General features: G+C 34.8%; 1 protein-coding gene across 1 annotated transcript in view; it reads left to right on the top strand.

Moving 5' to 3' along the window:
• LOC101901381 (transcription elongation factor SPT6) overlaps positions 1–12,462 on the top strand; it is a 173,731-nt gene that overhangs the window by 36,594 nt on the left and 124,675 nt on the right. The window lies entirely within an intron of this gene.

Below are 12,462 nucleotides of genomic sequence, written 5' to 3'. Positions count from 1 at the left end.
ATCGGAATCTTTCATTTTTTCAGTAATTAAATTTATTTCTGATAAATCCTGATTATAAATGTCAAGTGAAGATGAGGGGGGAATATAAGAGCAAGTTACAAACAGTTTAGATTTGCCCAATTCAATGGAAACACAAACAAATTCTATATCAAGAAAATCATTTAGATCAATTAAATTAGTGGTATATTTGGTATCAACTGCAATAAGGACGCCACCACCTTTTTTACAAACACGATCTTTTCTAAATATTTGATATTTTGAACATAAAATTTCACTATTTAATATAGATGTTTTTAACCAAGTTTCGGAGAAAACTTGAATTGAATTAATTGAAACCAATGCTATCAGTATATAAACTGGTTAATTTTGTATTAAGCCCCCTTACATTCTGATAGCAGATAGAAAATGAGTCATTTAGTTTTTTGGCACCGAGTCTGGTCTAAGAGGCAAATGAGCTAAATTATCGGATCTCTCCACAAATTCTTTAATAAATGCCCTAGCAGGCCAAAATTCTTTTAAAATCAACTGTACAAAAATATTGTCGGGCACAACGATTTTGAAAGAAGATCTACTTTCAGAAAATGCAGATCGGAGCTTATAACATTTCAAAAAGTAATCTCTCTCAATTTTTGATTTTATATAATAGTTTATGTCATCGGCCGTTGTTTCTGGTGCAAACCTTGTTGCAAATATCATTTTCATGGCGGGGGCCATGGATAATGATCTTTGGACAGGTTGAGTTTTGCCAGTAGCAGTCTCGGGACGATCACTAGTGATAAGTGAAGGAAATGATAATTCCTGTATGTCACGAGTAGATTGTGAGGTTTTCTTAGAAACCTCACTATCAATATTCATAACATCAGGATTAATTACCCCTTTACCTATACCGCTGTTATCTACCGGAACTGGGTGTGTAATAACACTGGCATACGACTGTTCACGTCCAATTTTCCAGTGTTGCGTGGACTGGGCCCATAACCTGATAAAACTTTGTTTTTATTCTTTAAATATTTCCAAAGATTTATTGAAATTAAAAGTAATATTTTATGCTTCTTTACACACTGAAGTTTTACGAGAGAATGAATGCAAGAGAAAAGAAAGAAGTTACAACAGCATTCATGTTGCTTAATGAGGGTTGCCATATATTTCCTTCAGTCAATTTCTTCTCCGGACTTTAGGGAAGTGTTAGAATTCACATTTGTACTGACATATTTTTTGTACTTCATCCAGTTTGTATATTTATTTGGTAGATAATCCGGGGAAATTTTTATTATATTTGGGGAATGGTTGACGATAAGTCAAACGAGGGTACCACGGACATTTGTTCCCTCTTAATATTCTTTGTTACCGCAAAGTCAATTAAATCAGGACGTTTTTGTAGATCTGAAGGCCAGTAAGTAGGCTGGCCAGTAGATAACACGTCCAGTTTAGCGAACGAAATGGAGTTTAAAAGCTGTCTACTTCTGGATGTAATAAGTCTAGATACCCAGAAGGTGTGTTTGGCATTATAATCTCCAGCTGCAACAAATCTACTACCAAGAGATAAGAAAAAGTGAGCGAATTCGTCTTTGCCTATACTATGTCTCGGAGGACAATATATTGCAGATATAGCTGCATTCGTTGAAGATAGTGCAACTGTTGCAGCTTGTAGGTGGTCAAACTTATATTCTGGCATGGGGTAATGCTGAATTTTATTAGAAATTATCACCGCAAGCTCTCCCACTAGGGTGTTTAGTGTCGTATGTACTGTAACCGTTTATTCTATATACTATGTCTCGGAGGACAATATATTGCAGATATAGCTGCATTCGTTAAAGATAGTGCAACTGTTGCAGCTTGTAGGCGGTCAAACTTATATTCTGGCATGGGGTAATGCTGAATTTTATTAGAAATTATCACCAGTAAAATGTGTACGTTGAGTGAGTGAATAAAGTTTTCGACCTTGTGTTTATGTTGGCTTAAGCCGTTTGCGTTCCAAAAACAGATTCGAATTTTATATATTTTTGTTTTAAAACTATTTGCATTATCATAGATTGATTTCTCACAATTTCTTGCATAATACTTTGCATACTTGTCATAAAAGAATTCATGGTGACGATTAGCTTGGGTGAGTTATTTCTCACAGTATCAGAATATAAGTATTGTATATTCTGTGAGGGGAGAATGTAATTAGGAGCGGTGGTTTCATTCCTCTTTTTTAACTCAGGGAACTCAGTTGTTTTGATATTAAATTGTGGATTTTCCCGTACCCGGTAGCTTGCAGGCTTTTTTGTGGCTAAGCTAGATTTTGTTAAGTGGATATATACAGGACATCCTCTGTAGTTTGCAGTATGATTTCCACCGCAACGCTTGGGTCAGTTTTGGGATGTGGCATTCCGATGATTTATGGAGGTCACCACAAGTAACACATACCGATAACAATTTGCAATACGTTTTGGTATACCCATATTCTTGGCAGTTTGTACATTGAGGTTCTTCTATTTTCACACCGCGATTACAAACACTGCCTTTACACGGTGACATTTTTTAACCATGCCATTTTTTTGTTGGTAAAAGGTGTGGAGAGACAAGGATAGAAGAAAATACGGCACGATAAGCCACCGCACAGGGTTACATGCCATTTTCTTTGCATTTCTCTTTTTGCTTCTTCCGAATTTTTTATGATTTTGACATTTCATATCGTTTCTTTATTGTAATTTTTGATGCGTTTCTTTTATTGTGATGTGATGCAATATTTGACACCTCAATAACTTTTTCCATCATTTCTTCTTTAGATTCACACATTTAATTTTAAATCACTTCTTTATAAATATCTGTTACAAACAATTAGCTCTATACGAAATACGGAATAAAATAAAATGTCAGAAAAAATTCCAAGCACTATTATCGTAAAATGCCACCGTGTAAAGGCGCGAAGATTTACGCAGAAATTTTAAAAGAGAATTGATAAAAATGCCAGCTAAAAATTGCACCGTGTAAAGGCAGTGAAAGAAGCCTAAGGATATAAATTGCATGAAATTGTCACTTTTTCTTTAGTTGCGAAGATTCGTATGTTAGTTCTACTTTAAACATAGGTTGCGGAACTTTATCTTTATTGAAAATGTTGATGATAGACTTTGTTTCGAATCCTTCTGCTGCGAGAGCATCTTTTATGTCCTCTATGGGTGTAGAACTATGAAGCCCTTTAATCACGACGACTAGTCCTTTTGAGCTCTTGATCTGATAGGTGAAATAATTCTTCTTCTTAGAATTCAGAGAACGATCTAGGTCCTTATAATGCGACTCAGTATAAGTTTGTATTTTCGTCTCTTGGAGATTTCCTCTCTTAAGAGATACCACGTGAAAATTAGGTTTACTAAACATTTGGGAGAGTTTGTTCACGATATTGTTTGTAGTTTCTTCGCGAAGATATAGCGGGGGAGGTTTTTGGGATCTAACCAGTTGTATTATTTCATAAGTCTCGTTATTCGAGCCGAGAATTGAGAATCTGTTGTTGCGGTCATTATTTATAGACTTTTGGGTTTTAGCATTTGGTTTCTTGGTTGGAGTTCTAGAACTAGCCTTTCGCTTCGTTTCTAAGACCTGGAGGATCTTTGTTTTGCTTCTTGTTTTTTTTTTCAAGAGACGCATGCTTACTTGAAGCGATAGGTTCTTGATGTGCAATCGCATCGTATGATAGCACCTTTATAAAATTTATTTTGGGCGTGTTTACATTATTTTGTTTATATGACATTTCTCTTGTTTCGTTAGGAGTAGTATCACCTGGCAAATTGTTGTCGTGAGAAACTCTCGGCGATGCCGATTTAGAACGGCTTTGGGGTTTAGCTGTAAGATACCAGTTTTCGTGACGTTTTGGCGCGATTGAGCTGAAATCTGTTGAAGTCAACTTATGGTATACGTTTTGCCCGTTCTCACTTACATTTCTCTCATCCATATGATATGTTCACGTCGCCTTTACCAATGGCATTGATGTAATGGTCACCAGCAAGTGTAATTCTTTCATTGTGAACTTTGAAGTTTACCAACATTTCTCTTTTTCTACACACATGTGACGTCGCACCGCTGTCTATATACCACTTCTCGCTGTCTAACGCCGCTGTCTCTGCCACCGCTAACATCGTCATCGCCTGCGTTTTATTCTTTTCCTTTACGCACTTATTCGCATAATGTCCCGTTAATCCATAGTTGAAACATTTTCCTTGGAAACCTTTTTTGCTGTTTTGCTTCTTCTTGCCCGTTTTGGAGTTTGCAGGTTGTGCGACAAATGCCTTTTGATTTGCTGTCTCTTCCTCTTTTTCTTGTCTTCTCTTTCCCTCCTCGAGCAACTTTTGTCTTAGGGATGACAAAGTGGGAAGATCATCGCGGGTTTCCATTGCGATCACAAAATTGTCGAATTCTTCGGGAAGGCTAGACATAAGCATAATTGTTAGAAGCTCCTCCTTAATCTCAATTCCGGTTTAATGCAATTTCTCGTATACTTCCGAGAACTCATTTAAATGTTGCACTACATTACCATTTGGCATCATCTTCAAATTTAACAACCTTTTGTATAAGGAAACTTTTTGTATGGGACCTTTCGGCATATAAACCTCCTCCAGTTTTTTCCAAGCTTCATTTGAAGTTTTAGAATTCCTTATATAAGCCAACTGTGTTGGTTTAACTCCCAGGAAAATGGATGCTAGGGCCTATTCGTCTTCGGCATCCCATTTGGCCTTTGCCGCTTCATCGCCTTCCTGATTGTTCCATTTACTATCTTCCAAAAACCAGCATGGATAAGAACACTCCTCATCTGGATTGACCATAGGTCATAATTGTTCTCATCCAATTTATCTATTTGAAGAACGGGTGCACTCATTTTTCTCTCCTTTCCTTTTTTTTTTTTTCGAACGTTCCCACGCCTCACATTCCCACCCCTGCCGACCGAGGGGGCGACCACCCTTTACGGAGGGATCGCGTACACATCATGATCCGCATCATAATGGGAATTCAGTAGGAAATTTAAAACCAGCTACAGAATTTAATTCATCAGCTAGTTTGTCAAATAATAAAACATGTATGTTAATTGTTTAAAAATAAAATTATTCTAGATTTAATAACTTCTAAACTCATACCAAAATCTACATTACAGTACACAGAATTAAAGTCAACACACATTTTACTAAGAGGTTCGCCCATTGAATAATTCGTGCGGTGAAAATCAGTATATAATAATTGGTAGTATCTACTAGATCTAAACGGAACATTAATTCTAATAGATGAAATCAGAAAATCTGAGGGTATATTACCATTTAATATTTTTAGTACAAACATGGAGTTCAACATAATAAGTCTGCTTTTAAGTGTAGGCAATCTAATTAATTTTAGCCTGCTAGCATAAGAAGGCAAAACAAAATCACTATTCCAATGTAAACCTCGTAAGGCAAATAGCAGAAATTGTTTTTGCACGGATTCTATTTTATCTGAGTATATTGCATATTGAGGATCCCATACAACAGAACCGTATTCCAATATAGGTCTAACAAGAGACGTAAATAACTGTTTTGTTATATATGGATCAGAAAATTCTTTGGCCCACCGTTTAACAAAACCTAAAACACCATTTGCTTTATTTACCATTGTTATTACATGGCTATTAAAATTTAATTTTGGATCCATCAAGAGGCCAAGATCAACAAATGAATCTACAGTTGATAATGAATGGCCGTCAATATTATATTTTAATATCAGAGAAGAAGATCTGGAGAAGCACATATGCTTACATTTGCTTAAATTTAACTCCATACAATTTAACGTGCACCATTTAAAAAGGCTATCTAAATCGTTTTGAAGTAAACTAGCTCGTTTATCACAATTATGGGAAATGAATAATTTAACATCATCTGCGTACATTAACAATTTCGAGTAATTTATGGAATTAGGTAAATCGTTGATAAATAAAAGAAAGAGGACCGGTCCAAGGTGACTTCCTTGCGGAACACCCGATGGAACGTTAATCGTTTTGGATAGATACCCTTCAAACAAAACTAGTTGTGATCTATTTTGTAAGTAAGATGATATCCATTTGACTAAGTTTGTGTTGAAACCCATATAATTTAATTTATATATTAGGAGTTCATGGTTAACCCTATCAAAAGCTTTACTAAAATCGGTATAAATTGTATCAGCTTGTTTACGTTGAAAGACCACTACGAAAACCATGCTGATATGGACTCAATATAGATTGAATTTTCTGTGAAATTACTGCAGTAATTAATTTTTCAAACAATTTTGGTATGACACTTAATTTTGCAATTCCTCTATAATTTGACACATTAGTAAGACTACCAGACTTATGTAAAGGTATAATATAAGATTTTTTCCAAAAAGTAGGAAAGTGACCAAATTTGAGTGAATAATTAAACAATATAGTTAACGGAAGTGCTAATGTTTCTGAACAATATTTAAGAATTATATTAGGTATGCCATCCGGTCCTGGACATTTAATCGATTTTAAACTACGCAGACTATTGGATACATCATGACGTTGTAAAAAAAGCCATACAAATTTGATCAGCCTGTGATAACTTATAAGGATACGAGTCTTTAATTTGGCAAGATGTACTGGAATAGGTTGTGGCAAAAAAATCTGCGAAACATTCAGCAATATCTGTGCCTGTGACAAATTCTTTATTGTTATATTTCAATACTGAGGGCTTTGAGGCAACTTTTCGTTTTAGATTAACAAAATCATAAAAAGATTTAGGATTGGATTTAACATTATTTTTAATCTTGTCTAGGTAAAGATTATACAATCTACGAGACTCTAAAGTATATTTAGATCTAGCAACAGAGTAATTAGTGTAGTCTATTGTTAAGCCTGATTTTTTATATTTACGAAAAAGCTTATTTTTAGAATTTTTTAAACTTGATAACTCAGGGGTTATCCATGGATGTTTATTTGAATTTTTAACTCTAGTGGTTGGAACACATTCCAGTTTAAATCTATTTAAAATATCATAAAATTTATCAATTACATATTCTAAATCTGTATGGCTGTTACACAGGCACACAGAAGCCCAATTTATGGAGGAAATGAGGGTATTAAGTTTTCGAAAATTAGTTTTTTTGTAATTAAGGACTGTTTTAAATGAGTCGGACTGACTTTCTTCAATTACATAACTGTGAGTCATGGAGATATATAAAGTTGGATGGTATATATCTTCAGGAGTGCATATTGGAGGAATTCTGAATATCTCAAAATGCTGTGTTAAATTTACAAACGCCAAATCAAGAATTTTTCCGTGGGAATTTTTTACACTGTTTATTTGATAAAGATTTAAGTCACACAAACTATTTACAACATCAAATGTATACTGGGTACTGTTCATTTCAGATTGCAAAGGAATCAAAGCTTCAGAATCTGGCATTGGAAGCCATTTAATGGAGGGCATATTAAAATCACCAAGGATCAGAATGCGATCGGAATCTTTCATTTTTTCAGTAATTAAATTTATTTCTGATAAATCCTGATTATAAATGTCAAGTGAAGATGAGGGGGGAATATAAGAGCAAGTTACAAACAGTTTAGATTTGCCCAATTCAATGGAAACACAAACAAATTCTATATCAAGAAAATCATTTAGATCAATTAAATTAGTGGTATATTTGGTATCAACTGCAATAAGGACGCCACCACCTTTTTTACAAACACGATCTTTTCTAAATATTTGATATTTTGAACATAAAATTTCACTATTTAATATAGATGTTTTTAACCAAGTTTCGGAGAAAACTTGAATTGAATTAATTGAAACCAATGCTATCAGTATATAAACTGGTTAATTTTGTATTAAGCCCCCTTACATTCTGATAGCAGATAGAAAATGAGTCATTTAGTTTTTTGGCACCGAGTCTGGTCTAAGAGGCAAATGAGCTAAATTATCGGATCTCTCCACAAATTCTTTAATAAATGCCCTAGCAGGCCAAAATTCTTTTAAAATCAACTGTACAAAAATATTGTCGGGCACAACGATTTTGAAAGAAGATCTACTTTCAGAAAATGCAGATCGGAGCTTATAACATTTCAAAAAGTAATCTCTCTCAATTTTTGATTTTATATAATAGTTTATGTCATCGGCCGTTGTTTCTGGTGCAAACCTTGTTGCAAATATCATTTTCATGGCGGGGGCCATGGATAATGATCTTTGGACAGGTTGAGTTTTGCCAGTAGCAGTCTCGGGACGATCACTAGTGATAAGTGAAGGAAATGATAATTCCTGTATGTCACGAGTAGATTGTGAGGTTTTCTTAGAAACCTCACTATCAATATTCATAACATCAGGATTAATTACCCCTTTACCTATACCGCTGTTATCTACCGGAACTGGGTGTGTAATAACACTGGCATACGACTGTTCACGTCCAATTTTCCAGTGTTGCGTGGACTGGGCCCATAACCTGATAAAACTTTGTTTTTATTCTTTAAATATTTCCAAAGATTTATTGAAATTAAAAGTAATATTTTATGCTTCTTTACACACTGAAGTTTTACGAGAGAATGAATGCAAGAGAAAAGAAAGAAGTTACAACAGCATTCATGTTGCTTAATGAGGGTTGCCATATATTTCCTTCAGTCAATTTCTTCTCCGGACTTTAGGGAAGTGTTAGAATTCACATTTGTACTGACATATTTTTTGTACTTCATCCAGTTTGTATATTTATTTGGTAGATAATCCGGGGAAATTTTTATTATATTTGGGGAATGGTTGACGATAAGTCAAACGAGGGTACCACGGACATTTGTTCCCTCTTAATATTCTTTGTTACCGCAAAGTCAATTAAATCAGGACGTTTTTGTAGATCTGAAGGCCAGTAAGTAGGCTGGCCAGTAGATAACACGTCCAGTTTAGCGAACGAAATGGAGTTTAAAAGCTGTCTACTTCTGGATGTAATAAGTCTAGATACCCAGAAGGTGTGTTTGGCATTATAATCTCCAGCTGCAACAAATCTACTACCAAGAGATAAGAAAAAGTGAGCGAATTCGTCTTTGCCTATACTATGTCTCGGAGGACAATATATTGCAGATATAGCTGCATTCGTTGAAGATAGTGCAACTGTTGCAGCTTGTAGGTGGTCAAACTTATATTCTGGCATGGGGTAATGCTGAATTTTATTAGAAATTATCACCGCAAGCTCTCCCACTAGGGTGTTTAGTGTCGTATGTACTGTAACCGTTTATTCTATATACTATGTCTCGGAGGACAATATATTGCAGATATAGCTGCATTCGTTAAAGATAGTGCAACTGTTGCAGCTTGTAGGCGGTCAAACTTATATTCTGGCATGGGGTAATGCTGAATTTTATTAGAAATTATCACCAGTAAAATGTGTACGTTGAGTGAGTGAATAAAGTTTTCGACCTTGTGTTTATGTTGGCTTAAGCCGTTTGCGTTCCAAAAACAGATTCGAATTTTATATATTTTTGTTTTAAAACTATTTGCATTATCATAGATTGATTTCTCACAATTTCTTGCATAATACTTTGCATACTTGTCATAAAAGAATTCATGGTGACGATTAGCTTGGGTGAGTTATTTCTCACAGTATCAGAATATAAGTATTGTATATTCTGTGAGGGGAGAATGTAATTAGGAGCGGTGGTTTCATTCCTCTTTTTTAACTCAGGGAACTCAGTTGTTTTGATATTAAATTGTGGATTTTCCCGTACCCGGTAGCTTGCAGGCTTTTTTGTGGCTAAGCTAGATTTTGTTAAGTGGATATATACAGGACATCCTCTGTAGTTTGCAGTATGATTTCCACCGCAACGCTTGGGTCAGTTTTGGGATGTGGACATTCCGATGATTTATGGAGGTCACCACAAGTAACACATACCGATAACAATTTGCAATACGTTTTGGTATACCCATATTCTTGGCAGTTTGTACATTGAGGTTCTTCTATTTTCACACCGCGATTACAAACACTGCCTTTACACGGTGACATTTTTTAACCATGCCATTTTTTTGTTGGTAAAAGGTGTGGAGAGACAAGGATAGAAGAAAATACGGCACGATAAGCCACCGCACAGGGTTACATGCCATTTTCTTTGCATTTCTCTTTTTGCTTCTTCCGAATTTTTTATGATTTTGACATTTCATATCGTTTCTTTATTGTAATTTTTGATGCGTTTCTTTTATTGTGATGTGATGCAATATTTGACACCTCAATAACTTTTTCCATCATTTCTTCTTTAGATTCACACATTTAATTTTTAATCACTTCTTTATAAATATCTGTTACAAACAATTAGCTCTATACGAAATACGGAATAAAATAAAATGTCAGAAAAAATTCCAAGCACTATTATCGTAAAATGCCACCGTGTAAAGGCGCGAAGATTTACGCAGAAATTTTAAAAGAGAATTGATAAAAATGCCAGCTAAAAATTGCACCGTGTAAAGGCAGTGAAAGAAGCCTTTTTCTTTAGTTGCGAAGATTCGTATGTTAGTTCTACTTTAAACATAGGTTGCGGAACTTTATCTTTATTGAAAATGTTGATGATAGACTTTGTTTCGAATCCTTCTGCTGCGAGAGCATCTTTTATGTCCTCTATGGGTGTAGAACTATGAAGCCCTTTAATCACGACGACTAGTCCTTTTGAGCTCTTGATCTGATAGGTGAAATAATTCTTCTTCTTAGAATTCAGAGAACGGTCTAGGTCCTTATAATGCGACTCAGTATAAGTTTGTATTTTCGTCTCTTGGAGATTTCCTCTCTTAAGAGATACCACGTGAAAATTAGGTTTACTAAACATTTGGGAGAGTTTGTTCACGATATTGTTTGTAGTTTCTTCGCGAAGATATAGTGGGGGAGGTTTTTGGGATCTAACCAGTTGTATTATTTCATAAGTCTCGTTATTCGAGCCGAGAATTGAGAATCTGTTGTTGCGGTCATTATTTATATACTTTTGGGTTTTAGCATTTGGTTTCTTGGTTGGAGTTCTAGAACTAGCCTTTCGCTTCGTTTCTAAGACCTGGAGGATCTTTGTTTTGCTTCTTGTTTTTTTTTTTTCAAGAGACGCATGCTTACTTGAAGCGATAGGTTCTTGATGTGCAATCGCATCGTATGATAGCACCTTTATAAAATTTATTTTGGGCGTGTTTACATTATTTTGTTTATATGACATTTCTCTTGTTTCGTTAGGAGTAGTATCACCTGGCAAATTGTTGTCGTGAGAAACTCTCGGCGATGCCTATTTAGAACGGCTTTGGGGTTTAGCTGTAAGATACCAGTTTTCGTGACGTTTTGGCGCGATTGAGCTGAAATCTGTTGAAGTCAACTTATGGTATACGTTTTGCCCGTTCTCACTTACATTTCTCTCATCCATATGAGAGAGTGACGTGCACTTGTTGTTGTTAATACTATAACAAACCGATTTGTGTACTTGGGGAAAAAGAGGGTAAAGAAGAAAAAAAAACTATTTGCAAAAATTCTTAATAAAAAGGAATTTTTAGAAGGTTTTTTTTAGATTCTGTTTCCTGAGTTTTTAAATAGCGTGCTGTTTGCTTTTATATTATTTATTTTGCTTTACTTATGAAAAGACACCTTTCATTAGTAACGAAAAATAAAACGCGTTCGTACATAACGTCTCTTGCGATTAAAGGGAGGTCATACGAATGTGAGTGTGAAACTAAAATCAAATTTAAAACAAAAAGCACATAATCAAACGTATGAAAATTGCAAATTTGGTATCATTTAGTACTTTTTGTAAATGTTATATAACGGGTTTCTAATTTCACCTCCTTTTCTGAACGCTAAAAAATTATAAATTTGATTTATCAAATATTTAGTTTGTATTATGTGAAACTCTCGGCGATGCCGACTTCGAACGACTTTGGGGTTGGCTGTGATCTTCAACTTTCAAATATCTGTTTCTTTGTATCAGTTTCTTTATTTCAGCAGATATTTTTTCCCAAAAAAAAGTTTTTTTTTAAGAATTTACGCATTACTATATTTTTATATTATTATATACTGATTTTCAACGCACGAATTATTCAATGGGCGAACATCTTAGTAAAATGTGTGTTGACTTTAATTCTGTGTACTGTAATGTAGAATTTTGTATGCGTTTACAAGTTATTAAATCTAGAATTATTTTATTTTTAAACAATTAAAATATATGTTTTATTATTTGACAAACTAGCTGATGAATTAGATTCTGTAGTTGGTTTTCAATTTCCTACTAAGTTCCCATTATGATGCGGATCATTATGTGCCAGCGATCCCTGTGCAAAGGGAGGTCGCACCCTCTGTCGGCAGGGGCGGGAATGTGAGGCGTGGGAACTTTCGGAAAAAAATATTGAGTCCGAGATAAAATTGACGCGATTCTATAATAATGCGAAATCGTGATCTATAATCAAATAATTAAATAATAATTAGTTCCTGGCTTCAGAATATCAGCATTCATTGAGGCGATTGCAATGG

This window comes from Musca domestica, unplaced genomic scaffold (genome assembly GCF_030504385.1).
Source record: "Musca domestica strain aabys unplaced genomic scaffold, Musca_domestica.polishedcontigs.V.1.1 22, whole genome shotgun sequence".
In the NCBI taxonomy this organism is placed as follows: Eukaryota; Metazoa; Arthropoda; class Insecta; order Diptera; family Muscidae; genus Musca; species Musca domestica.
Note: the sequence above shows the minus strand (reverse complement) of the source record. Positions and strands in the feature narration are given on the sequence as shown.